Source organism: Capricornis sumatraensis, chromosome X (assembly GCF_032405125.1).
Source record: "Capricornis sumatraensis isolate serow.1 chromosome X, serow.2, whole genome shotgun sequence".
Lineage (NCBI taxonomy): Eukaryota > Metazoa > Chordata > Mammalia > Artiodactyla > Bovidae > Capricornis > Capricornis sumatraensis.
In genome coordinates this window covers 22,286,666-22,300,839 of record NC_091092.1, presented here as the reverse complement: position 1 = coordinate 22,300,839, position 14,174 = coordinate 22,286,666, and positions in this window count along the sequence as shown.

Sequence of the window (14,174 nt, the reverse complement as noted above, 5' to 3'; positions counted from 1 at the left end):
TTCTTTTAGTATTATAGGTTGGTGCCAAAATATTTTCAGTTGTACTGTAGATTGTTTACATGTGAAGTGCCTGTGTAATTCATGACTCTCCTATAGTCTTAAGCATTTTTGCAGTTTTTTAAATGTAATAATGGAATTTTAAAATATTTTAGTAGATTTTGTAAGTTCAGTAATATGTGAGGATAAATGTGCCTCACATTGTGACATTTGTGTTTTTTATTTAGTCCATTGCAGTTTTCTTAAACTGGTTATTTCATGTTGTCAGAAAAACGATGTTAATATGCTTAATTTATACTATTTAATTTTGCAAAACTTAATCATCTTTTGAAATGTATTATTTGAAGAGTATTTTATTTCTGTATTGAAAATGTTACACAAAGCAGTAAGGTTTTTGAGAACTAGCAGAGTATTTAATTATCAAGGAGATTTTGATAAAACTGCCAAAGTTTGGGTTTATGTCTTGACTTTCAGGAATGTTACTACATCAGTATGCTGCCTTTGGTTATATTCAGATTCAGAGAGCAGCAGCTGAGGAGTAGGTTTTTATTAGAAAATATGTCCATTTGTGGATCCTGTAAATCTTAACTGATCCTCAATTAACATGATGAAATAAATAACAGACCACTCTATAAATCTTTTCATTAGCATACTATTATATAAAGCCCTTGTTTAATTTAAAGATGGATAAATTTACATTTTTAGTAGTGCAGGAATTTTTCAAAAACATTACTGTAATGAATAACTCAGTTTCCTATAGAAAAACTTAAGTATAATTACTTTTGTAGTAGTCAAGCAAGTATCATATCTTAAGTATGTGATTATTTGCACTTGTTACCTCTTAATATGGATGCAACTTACTAGAAATGTTGGCCTGGGTGTTTCAATGATATATAAAAAAGGTAAAAACTATTGTGCCAAATGATATAATAAGGATTGGTTTAAGAGCAACTCTACTTTTTTTGATCTGTTGGCATGAAGCCATATAATTAAGTTTTGGCTTTAGGATACAGACGTGTTCTTTACATTCCCTGAGGGTCAAATCGGAGCTTTTAAAGAATTAAAGCTTTTTATGACTAAAAGTTTTAAAAATTAAATTATTGATAATTTATTACTTTAAATATTTGAGCTAATTAGTTATTTTTTAGTTGGATCTAAAAAAAGTCATTGACAAAAATCTCTCTTTAGTGAAAACTTGGGAATAAAGTAAGAAATTACAAATATGTACCTTAGTTATTAGTTTTTAATGTAAAAATTTGACAGTGTTACAAATAAAGTGATCATTAAAAAGCTACAGCAATCATTCATACTGCTTTCATAGTTATCATGCTGTAGAATTCCTCTTGTTAATTAGTCTAGATGTTAATTATTTTACAAGTATTTTCATGTTTTGTATCATTGAAATATTAGTGAAATTATAGGCCATTTCCTTATTGCATTTCACTTACTTGTCAATTAATTATTACTTTAAAGAAAAAATACACCAGAACCTCTGTAACATTCTTTATTATAAAGCAAAGTTCCATTTAAGATGGGTCTATCTGAGGTCCATACCATGGCAGTTTTATTTACTAAGTGACAAAAGGAACACTTCTCTGGCAGTTTCACAGCATAGTCCCCAAGCAAACATTATACCAAGTTTCTGATGTATTTCTTTTAGTAGTTTTTGAGTAAGCGTAAAATTTATTCAAAATAGTTTTTATGGTTATTATATATTTACTTCACCAGTTATTGAATAAGGAATGATTATCATTATTTGAATTGGATTTGTGTTTTGAAGAACGTTAAGTAATCAAACTAAAATATTTTATTAGGCCCTAAAACATACAGTAGATAGCTTACTTCCTGCTAAATTTTATTCCTGTATGGCACAAGAAAGAAGTGATGTTGGATATGTTAGAACTGAAATAAGGAGTAAATGTACATTACCATTGTTTAATAATTATCTTTACAGAAGTGCTAGTTTATTGACTTTTCTAACTGAATTTTTTGAATTCAGAAATGTTTGTATTGGTCACAGATCTATCATGATTGATTTTCTGATGCATTTAAAAATAAATGGAACACTAAATGTATATTACCGATGCAAACTGTGTATAAAGTTGAACACAAAAATTAAAGGCTGAGATTTCTTTTTTTCCCCTTTCTACCTCTTCTCTTAACATCACAGCATCCTTTTTCTGTAGGTATTTGGTAACTTGTGTCTATGTTCCCTAGTATGGAAAAATAGACTTTGAGAGGATATTCAAAGTAAGTTTAGTCCAGATTTTCTGTACATCATGATATTTTTAGTAGGCAATGTTTTCTTTTAAAAAAATGGTTTCTTTGGATATCTTTAGAAAATGATGTCATCTTAATCCTGTAAAGGACTCTCTGTGCTTCCTGTCATTCAAAGTTAGAAATAAATTTATTTTTACTGTGCTCCATTAGTATGCATCAAGTAGCTACCTAAATAACAAGAAATGTATTATGTACATGTGTAAATACATGGAAAAAAATAGATTTTTCAGTTAGCAAGTTGAATTTTCTGGAACTTTGTTTAGATACCTCAGTCACTTCTAATGCAGAGAAATACAAAGTAATGTTGTATAATTTATAAAGTAGTAATTGAAATTATACCCTAGGGCTATTATTCTTTTTCATTATATAAGTTTCAGGTATACAGCATTATAATTCAACATGTATACATATACTACAAAGTGGTCACCACCACAAAGCTAGTTACCATCCATCACTATACAGTTTACCCACTTCAGCTATATTGCCTTTCCCCTACCCCCTTACCCTCTGAAAAACCGCTAATCTGATCTTGGAATCTATCAGTTTGTTTTTGTTTTATTTTCTTTTAGATTTCACTTGGCATAATACCTTCAAGGTCCATCCTTGTGTAAATGGCAGAATTTCATTATTTTTTATGGCTGAGTAGATTTTATTGTGTATATAAACCATATTTTTATTCATCCATCAATGGATGCTTAGTTTATTTCCATATCTTGATTATTGTAAATAATGCTGCAGTTAACATAGGGGTGCATATATTTTTTTTTAAATTAGTGTTTTGTGTTCTTTAGATAAATACCCAGAAGTGGAATAGCTGGGTCATATGGTAGTTCTAGTCTTAATTTTTTGAGGAATTTCTCTGCTGTTTTCCATAGAGGCTCTATCAATTCACTACTCCACCAACAGTGTACAAGGGTTCCCTTTTCTCCACATCCTTGCCAACACTTATTATTTTTTGTCTTTTAAATAATATCCATTCTTACAGGCAGGTGATATCTCATTTGGGTTTTGATATCCAGTTCCCTAATAATTAGTCATGTTGAACATCTTTTCATGTACTTGTTGGTTATCTGTATGTCTTTGGAAGAATGTCTGTTTAGATCCTCTGCACATTTTTAATCAGTTTTTTTTTATTGTTGCTACTGTTGAGTTGTATGTGTTCTGTATTTATTTTGAATATTAACCCTTTATCAGATATGTGATTTACAAATATCTTCCCCAGTCAGGAGATTGCCATTTTCTTTGGATTATGATTTCCTTTGTTGTGTGAAAGCTTTTTAGTTTGATGTAGTCTCATTTGTTTATTTTTGCTTTTGTTTCCCTTGAGTCAGATCTGCAAAAACATTGCTAAGACTGATGTCAATGAGGTTGCCACCTATTACAATTTAATTGTTTTTCATGCTCATATTTTGCAAGTTTAATTTTTGAAATTTACCTCTCAGTACTATGTTTGTCATTGACTATTCATTTCTGCTAGTTGGTTCTGACAGTCATATTTCTTTAAAAAAATAATTATTTTGAATGATTGTATGCTATATTTTCATGGAGAAAATTGATATATCCCATAGATTTGTAAAATATTCTATGTAAAAAACAATGTATTTCATTAAGTTTTATATATTTTTTTTCAAATTTTCAACTATTTTTATTTTTTTTATATATGATATTATACGTTTCAATGCCATTCTCCTAAATCATCCCACCGTCTCCCTCTCCCACAGAGTCCAAAAGCCTGTTCTATACATCTGTGTCTCTTTTGCTTAAAACAGTTTATTTCTAAAGCAGTTAACTCTGAAATCTTTCTCTGTGTTTTAGAATATTTCACATTAGCTTAAATATAATGCTTTTATGTTTATGGTTCTGTTGCAGATAAATCATTAATATTACTCAGAAGCTCTGGTAATTTTGGCCTATGAAAATGTTAATCAAAAGTATTTTTTAAAACAAATTATAAAGTAGCAGGAAAATTTTCACTATTTTCTGTGCTTGTTTCTAGGTACTTTTGATATTATTTGAAAATTAGTTGGTAAGATTTATATCAGTTATTTAGTTGCTAAGTCATGTCTGACACTTTGCAACCCCATGTACTATTATAGCCCACCAGGTTCCTCTGTCCATGGAATTGTCCAGGCAAAATTACCGAAGAGTGTTGCCATTTCCTTCTCCAGGGGATCTTTCCAACCCAGGATCAAGCCTGTGTCTCCTATGTTGCCAGGCAAATTTTTTACCACTGAACCACCAGGGAAGCCCCATGCATAGTTCATCGATGGCTCCAATCTATATACTCACAGTCAAAAGTTTTTCATTATTTTCTGTAAAATTCTTATGTAGTTATTAAGTCTTCAATTTTATGAAAATAGAGAGTTAAGTAATAGTTAAAAGAAAGCCATTTCTATTTTTTAAAGAGCATTTTTGAGAGGTGGAGAGAGAAAAGAGATAAGAAAGGACAATTTGGAGATATTTAGAAAATTGATAAATTGTAATCTTGGAGAGGTAAGGCTTTAAGAAATGGGATAAGTATTTGTTGCAAAAAGATCAGGTTTTTAAAAAGTAAAAGTGTTATTATGGCTCTTCATCTGTCTTAAGGTTGGCATATCAATTTGTGGGCTTTTACTACACTGTGTACATTTTTATTACATTTATTTACTTTCTTTAAAAATCAGCTGAAATTTTGGTTGAGATTACATTGAATTTAAATATTAATGTGGAGACAATTGATATATTTATAATAAGTCTTCCCATTCAAGAGCATGGAATATATCTCTATTCAGCTCAACTGTTTCCTATGTTCAGTTCAGTTCAGTTCAGTCACTCAGTCGTGTCCGACTCTTTGCGATCCCATGAACCACAGCACGCCAGGCCTCCCTGTCTATCACCAACTCCCGGAGTCCACCCAAACCCATGTCCATCAAATCGGTGATGCCATCCAACCATCTCATCCTGTGTTGTCCCCTTCTTCTCTTGCCCTCAATCTTTCCCAGCATCAGGGTCTTTTCAAATGAGTCAGCTCTTCGCATCAGGTGGCCAAAGTACCGGAGTTTCAGCTTCAACGTCAGTCCTTCCAATGAACACTCAAAACTGATCTCCTGTAAAATGGACTGGTTGGATCTTCTTGCAGTCCAAGTGACTCTCAAAAGTCTTCTCCAATACCACCTATATTTCCTATATTAGAGTTAATAATTTTCTCCATAAAGATATTAGGCCTTCCTGATTAATGTAATGCCTAAGATATTTTTTTTAATTTTGATACAATTGTGAGTATTATATTTTAAATTCTATTAATTGGTTGTTGCTGGCATGGGAAAATGCTGTTGATTTTGTATCTGGAAGTCTTGCTTAACTGTTCATAGTTTTAATGATTTGCTAATTCTACACATTCTTCTATGCAAACGATCATATAATTTTCAAATAATAGTTTTAAGGTCTTCCTTCTAATCTTTAAACTTCTTTATATTTTATGTATTTTTTATAACATTGTCCAGAACCTGCAATACTATGTTAAACTGCAGTGATAGCTAGCAGCTTTGTACTCATTTTGATTTTAATGGAAATATAACTAATGTTATTCCATTAAGTATAATATTTTCTATAAGTTTTTGAACATTTATCAAGTAACCAGCTTTCATGACTTTTAAAAATAATCATAAATAGATGTTGAACCTTACCAAATATATTTCTGCATCAATTGTAATTTAATCCAATAGTCTATTATACAAAGATTTATATTAACAGATTTTCTGATGTTGACTCAACTTTGTATTCATAGGATAAATATTTCTTTATAATGATTTTTTTAAACCTCATATTTTATTTGGCTAGCCCTATGTAATGCGTATTTCAAGGAGATGCAGACTAGAGACAAAACCAGAACATAAACCTCTTCTTTTCCTAACCGTTCCCCTCATTGCTACCTCCAGCTAACCTTTGCACCAGACTTCAGCCTCTTGTCACACCTTCACAAGCGGTTTTCAGGAATTTCTTAAAATTAGTTATTTGGGTCTATGTTTACCTGTATAGTTTCTTGAAAATTAATGGGGAGAAAAGCTAGTAATCTTGCTCATTTTCCATCATTGACAGGACCTTTGGAAGTCTTGTTTAGGTATTTTATATATGAGCTACTATTAAACCAGAGTCTCCTCTTTTGTATTTGTGCAGTTTAGTTTTTGAACCTTTACATTTCTTCTCAATACATTTTATCTTGTTATTTGTCAGACCTATCCAAAATGTTTTTTTGAGTTTTGATTCTGCAGTTCAAAATTTTATAATCGCACCATTTATGTCTTCATCTAAGTCTTTATATATTGTGATGTTCAGCATTTTATGAATGTGGTAGTCTGGTTGAGATCTTATTCACTATTGATAGCAATCAACACTGTGAATGTCATTTGTCAACCAGTTACGAACCTACCAGAGTCACCTAGGTCAGTGCTTCTCAGACTTTAATGTGCACACAAATTACCTGGAAATCTTGTTAAAATGAACCAATCAAGTAGGTCTGGGGAAGAGTCTGAGATTTTGCATTTATAACAAGCTTTTATGTGAGGTTGTTGCTGATGGTCTGTGGAACAGACTTTGAGTAGCAAGGACCTAGGCACATTTCTTAATCACAAATAAAGTAATCATGAGCAGCTTTGTAAATACAGCTTTGTAAATATCTTATTCCTTATTCTTCAGGAATAAGATACATTAAAAATAAGATTTTCCCTGACTTGCCTGCCAGGAAGAACCATAAAAAGAAATTAAATTTGCTCTATAAACTGCCACAGGAAGCTGCCTACTAATCTCTCTGTACATTGCCAGGATCCTGAAAACACTGAAGATGCAATTTTTGGTTAACAGTATTATTAGTAATAAGCCCTATTTTGGACCAGCTTAGTTTCTGCCAAGTCTTCAACAAACTCAGACAGACTGACAAATTAGACCAAAATACTTTGAAATTCTCATTTGCTTACTTCCATCTATTTGCCTGCATGTTTCTAGGCTCCTGGTTATGATGAAAATGTGGAGGAATGCTTGATATACAGATATGATTGATTTAAAAATCATCTAGATAATGGTAAGTAGGTGTTTCTAAAGTTTCAGGGTGCCTGTAATTAGTTTCTACATATTTTAGACATGCCATGAAAAGCTACTTTTGCTTAGCTTAATTCATTTCAATTATTTATGAAAAATATTAAGCAAAAGTAAGAGTTAAAATTTTGTCTGGAATATTGATATCAGTGCAGTTCACATATTTTAATGAGATGTAGATGTTTAGAACAGTACTTCAAGATAGTCTGTTTCCTCTGTTATTATAAGTGAAATAACATGAGAACCATCCACCTCCTTAAAAGTGCTTGATTATTTATATATATATATATATAGTTATGAGGTCATACTACAAAAATAAAATATATTGCTGAAGACATTGCTGAGTTGATAATAAGGCACCATAGCTGCAGATTAGCCTGATGTTTTCTGAAAATATTGTGTTTTGACAGTTGCATGGGACTTGAGGATAGGAGATAAAATCTGAGATTTTTCAAAGTTGGCATTCCAAAAGAGAATGTGTTATAAAGCTTAAACTTCAAAAGGTTGTGTAATAAGGAGAAAAAGGAAATTGCCTTGCTTGACTTTGACATTAAGTGGAAAAGAAAAAAAAAATCTCTCATAAGTATTTTAAACCTCAAATTAACCATCTCCAGCATGGGCTTGTAACTTATTACACATTTTTTGTGTATATTCCAAAAGCCTCATGCATAGAGTTTAATTGAAGTGTACTCAGATTGGTAATGTTTCCAGGTAACGTACGTCAAGGCTGTATATTGTCACCCTGCTTATTTAACTTCTATGCAGAGTACATCATGAGAAACGCTGGACTGGAAGAAACACAAGCTGGAATCAAGATTGCTGGGAGAAATATCAATAACCTCAGATATGCAGATGACACCACCCTTATGGCAGAAAGTGAAGAGGAGCTAAAAAGCCTCTTGATGAAAGTGAAAGAGGAGAGCAAAAAAGTTGGCTTAAAGCTCAACATTCAGAAAACGAAGATCATGGCATCTGGTCCCATCACTTCATGGGAAATAGATGGGGAAACAGTGGAAAAAGTGTCAGACTTTATTTTTGGGGGGCTCCAGAATCACTGCAGATGGTGACTGCAGCCATGAAATTAAAAGAGGCTTACTCCTTGGAAGAAAAGTTATGACCAACCTAGATAGCATATTCAAAAGCAGAGACATTACTTTGCCGACTAAGGTCCGTCTAGTCAAGGCTATGGTTTTTCCTGTGGTCATGTATGGATGTGAGAGTTGGACTGTGAAGAAGGCTGAGTGCCGAAGAATTGATGCTTTTGAACTGTGGTGTTGGAGAAGACTCTTGAGAGTCCCTTGGACTGCAAGGAGATCCAACAGTCCATTCTGAAGGAGATCAACCCTGGGATTTCTTTGGAAGGAATGATGCTGAAGCTGAAGCTCCAGTACTTTGGCCACCTGATGCAAAGAGCTGACTCATTGGAAAAGACTCTGATGCTGGGAGGGATTGTGGGCAGGAGGAGAAGGGGACGACAGAGGATGAGATGGCTGGATGTCATCACGGACTCAATGGATGTGAGTCTGAGTGAACTCTGGGAGATGGTGATGGACAGGGAGGCCTGGTGTGCTGCGATTCATGGGGTCACAAAGAGTTGGACACGACTGAGCAACTGAACTGAACTGAACTGAACAAAGCAAAGGAGTGTCTCTTTTGGAGGAGTGAATCTTCAATGACAAATTCTCAGAGTTTCATAGAATATAAACTCACAGTCAAATTTCAAAAACAAACCACAAGAAAACAAGGGTTCAACAGAGATAATAGAAAATAGACTAAGAAGTGAAAAGACTTTAGATGTTGAAATTACTGAGCACAGAATATAAAAGATTTTTAAAAGTGTTTGGAGATAATAAATATGGAAATTGATAGTATGAATAAAGGACCAAAGACTATAAAAAAGACCAAGCAGATGTTTTTAAACGATCAAAATGATCCAGAAATAACGTTATAATTACTAAATTTTAAAAATTCAGTGAACAGATTTTGGAGCACAGAGGTAGCTGAAGAGAGAATGAAGAAGAAATTACCTGGAATTCATCAAAGTGAGGAAGAGAGAAATTTAGATATGGGAGATAAAAGGGGAAAGGTCTAATCTCTATAATGGGATTTCCAAAAGAAGAGGTGAAAGAAAATGGGTGAGAGAGAATATTTGAATAGAAGAAACCTGAAATTTACCAAAATGGAATAAAAAATAATTCTTAAAGAGACCAACCAATCTCCAGCAAAATAAATAGATATCCAAACTTACAAACAAATATAGAATGCCAGAGGTAAAGCAAAAGACAAAGCACTAAGAGTGAAATGAGCTACAAACCATCAGTGATTATGCTGATTACTTATTTCTCTAAAACAATGAAAGCTAGAAGATGGTAGAATAATATCCTCAGTATCTATTAGAAAATCATTATCAACCTAGAATTGTATAGTCAGACTGGTTTTTCAAAACTAGGATAAAATATTTATAAAGGAAATCAACCCTGACTATTAACTGGAAGGACTGATGCTGAAGCTGAAGCTCCAATACTTTTGTCACCTGATGTGAAGAGCTGATTCATTGAAAAAAACCCTGATGCTGGGAAAGATTGAAAGCAGGAGGAGAAGGGGACAACAGAGGATGAGATGGTTGGATGTTATCACCAACTCAATATGAGTTTGAGCAAACTCCGGGAGATGGTGAAGGACAGGAAAGTCTGCATGCTGCAGTCCATGGGGTCCCAAAGAGTCAGAAACGACTGAGTGACTCAGCAACAACAACAACTAAGATTGTTTACCACTCATAGAATCACATTAATGAAAAATTTAAAAGAAGCACTTTAGGCAGAGGGAAAATGATGTGAGATCATCTGAGATTCAAGAACAAATGATAAATAAGAGTAAAGCTAAACATACGGGTAAATCAGAATAAACATTGACTATTAAATTATAACAGTGATGGCTAAAAAGACTATATATGATAAAATACCCGACCATATTTAACATACCTTGAGAGGAAAGTGTTACGTTAATGTTCTATGATGCTTATCTTTTCAGGAGAAGGTAAGATTTTTGTTTTTAACTTTGGACTTTAAGCATGTATAAGAAAATACAGTAACAACTAAAAGATTGAAGAAAAAGTATTCTAAAATAGGAGGAATGAATGGTTTGAGAAAAAGGGTCAATCAAAATAGAAATGTGATGAGAGAAGCACTTCCACATTGGTAGTGTATGGACCTTTGGAAATCAGTTCCTTCATAGAAGAAATGAGAACAGCAAAATTTGTCGAAATTAACTCTTTCACAACTCTGAAAATTTACCAAAGCCTTGTGACAATACAAGGAGCATTTATTTAAGAGAAATGAATGAATCTCAGTAAAATAGTAAGCATTATGAAATTTTGACTTGCCCTGTTTCCATTCTCCTTTTGTGAGCTCTGGGGTAGCCTTGAAAACCAACAGTCTCAGGACCATGTGAGCTGTGAATAACTACAGCCTCACATATATAAAAAGGAACAGAATGGATTTGGAGTTCTCCAAAGAGCCTCATTCCCAGAACATTTGACCTTTTGGTATTTCTCTGGGAAATCCTTGTTATCAGAACTGGCTTTTGTTTGACCTGACTCTGGGCTTGCTTGATGAGGAAAGTCTATCCTTAGAACACTTTTCATTAAAAAAAAAAAAAAAAAATTAGAGGCAGTTGTTTAACATCACAGTCTCTTCAGGGGACATCAATGGATGGGACAAACAGGCAGCAAGCCAAAAACTTAAAAATCTGGGGAATGAAGTGTCCATAGGAATCTTTGAAAAGTTCTGATGTATCCCTGGGGATCTAGGTGGCCATGAACATGTGCACGTGTGAGCAAATACCCAAGAAAGAACTGAGAAGACCTAATCTCTTATCTGGCTGACCTTGAAGTTCTGCAAAAGCAGGAAATAAAGGCTAAGATGGGATTGTAAACTGCCAATATTGAAGGCATTTGTCAACAAACCACCTACCTCAGTAAAAGATAGGAGGCTTACTAGTTTGAGATGGTTGAGGTAACTGCTGTTCAGTCATTAGCTGACCACTCAGCTATCTGAACAGAGACTTCAGTAGCCACAAAAAGCTAAGAATATAATCTCTGAAGAATTGGTTAAGGGAAGACACTAAACAAATATCAACAACACACCCTGGGGAAGGAAAATCTGATTTCCAGAGTTGCCACATTATATTATTTAAAACATCCAATTTTCAACAACAAAAAATTACAAGACACAGAAAGAAATGGGAAAGTATGGTGCATACACTTAAAAAATGTAGTCAGTAGAAACTATCCCTGAGGAAGCCCTGAGTTTTGATACACCAGTACTATTCAATGAATACAAATAAGCAATTATAAATATGTTCAAAAAATTAAAGGAAGCCATGTATCAAGAGTTAAAAGAGGTATGAAAATGATGTTCACCAAATACAGAATATCAATAAAGAGTATCTATAAGGCAGAACCAAATAGAAATTTCACAGTTGAAAAGTGCAGTTCATTAGAGTCAGTCTCAAAAGCAGATTTGAGGTAACAGAAGAAATAATCAGATGTGTTTAAGATAGGACAGTTGAGATTATCCAGTGTGAGAACAGAAAAAAAAATGAAAAATATGAATAGAGACCTGTGGGACACCATCAAACATACTTACACATAAAACTTATCAAATTTGATGAAAACATTATTCTACACATCCAAGAAGCTCAACAAATTCCAAGTAGGATAAACTCAGAGATACACTCCAAGACAAATCATGATCAAAGTGTTAAAATGAGAGAAACTTGAAAACAGCAAGCAAAAAATGACTGATTATGTGCAAAGGAACCTTAATAAGATTCATAGCTGATTTCTCATCAGAAAGAATAGAAGCCAGAAGGCAGTGGGAGTCTGGTGCCACAAAACGTGAGAATTGAAGATAACTGACAACAGAAGGTTGAAGTGTTAGAACATGAAATCTAAATTTTATGGGAAAGAAAAGCAAAGACAAAAGGTTTATATGGATTAAGTAGATGGGTCTGTGAGATGGTTGAAGAACTGATGTCTTGATATTGGTAGGGTGAGAATCCTGAAAATATTCTCAAATGGTATAGTGACAAATTTATTTCAGAAGTAATTAGTTCTGGGTGACTGACTGCAAGTGCACAACTGAAATGGGATAGAAGTTATGTAAGACAGAGATTAAGTTCCCATCACTTACCCAGAGGTAAATTGAATATGGCAGAAATAATAGCCTCTACCTGACAGTATAGCAGGAGAAATATCCAGAGATAAACCTGTTTAAATCAAAGTTAGAGAAGGAAATTGCAGTCAGTGAAGAAGCTTCAGTTGTAGCACAGTTAAAATATTCTGGAAGTTTTGAAGTAAGAGATAGAGATCAGTGGTAGATTCAGTCAGGTGAAAAGAATAGGTAGAAGGTGAATAGAGAGCTGAATGAACTTAGGTTCATACAGAAATGACAGATGTGTGAATTAGGCTGCTTGACAGTTATAAGAAATCCTGACTTTTCCTTTAGTGTATGTTGACAAACAGCTGTAGGTTCTTTACACTTCTAAGGATTTGAGTCTTGGATTCAAGGGAGGGAGTTGTTTTCTGGCTTGAATTTCTAAGGGGTCTGGCTCATAGCTCTAAAGATTCAGGGTAGATGTGAGGCTCCCATTACCTCTATTTCATTTCACTAATTCTTTTGAAGAGTCCAGATATTTTGGATGGAAGAGTCCAGTAGATGTTCTCTAGAATATCTTACATTCGGGATGTGTTTGAACTTTTTCTTACGACTACTTTCAGGTGAAACATCTCTAGCGAGAAGATGATGTGTGTTAGTTGCTCAGTCATGTCCGACTCTTTAATAATACTATGGGCTATAGCCTGCCAGGCTCCTCTGTCCAGTGAATTCTCCAGGCAAGAATACTGGAGTAGGTAGCCATTCCCTTCTCCAGGGGATCTTCCTTTACTGTCTGAGCCACTGGTGACACATATCAAGTGAGAAGATAACATGAGCAGTGTGTATAATTCTCAAAGCATCACATTAGGATGCATATCATGTCAAGCCATTCCATTATTATTGAGGTCAAGCTTTACCACTAGGGTAATGTGGTGACCACCAGATCTGTCTGTTGTAAAGCACTATTTCCCTTTTGGTCTAATCAGCCACAGCTTGAGGGTGAATAGGGTCATTTGGTATAGACTATGGTGATGTATACCCAGCAGGGATGTGAAAAACAGGCAATAAGCCATCACTGGTATATATAAATAATCCAGAGATGATAATCAATAGATAAGAACTGTAAGAGAATTGCTTATAGAAACGTACACGAGGGAGCAATCATTTATGTGTGCCTAGAGTGGAGATGAAGGCTGTGGAGGAAATAAGGGAAAACTGTGGAGCAAAGGTGATATTTGAAAATTAAGTCTTTCAAGATAAGTTGGGGTTTATTAGTGGTTGAAAGTGATGGGGGGAAACAGCATGAGGGGAAAAAAAGGTAGAGACCTGAAATTATATGGTTTAGCTGTGAGGAAAAAGTCCTGAGTGCTAGCATATAAGATGCATGTAAATGAGTGACTGAGAGATAAGGTTGGAAAGGTAGACTAGGATAGGTAGTGAAAAACCCTGAACTCCATGCTAAGGAATTTAGCCATGATTCTGTAAGAAATGATGCTAAGGAACGGTTCTAAGCAAAGGAATATTCATATTGGGCTTTTGGAGACAAGATTGACAAGAAGTCTGAGACAGGTTTTTGTGAGAAATGTTGAGGACACAGATTAGGTCAGTGGCAGTGGGTAGGAGAGGAAAGGACTAATATGAGAGAGATTTTAGGGTGAAATCAACAGAATT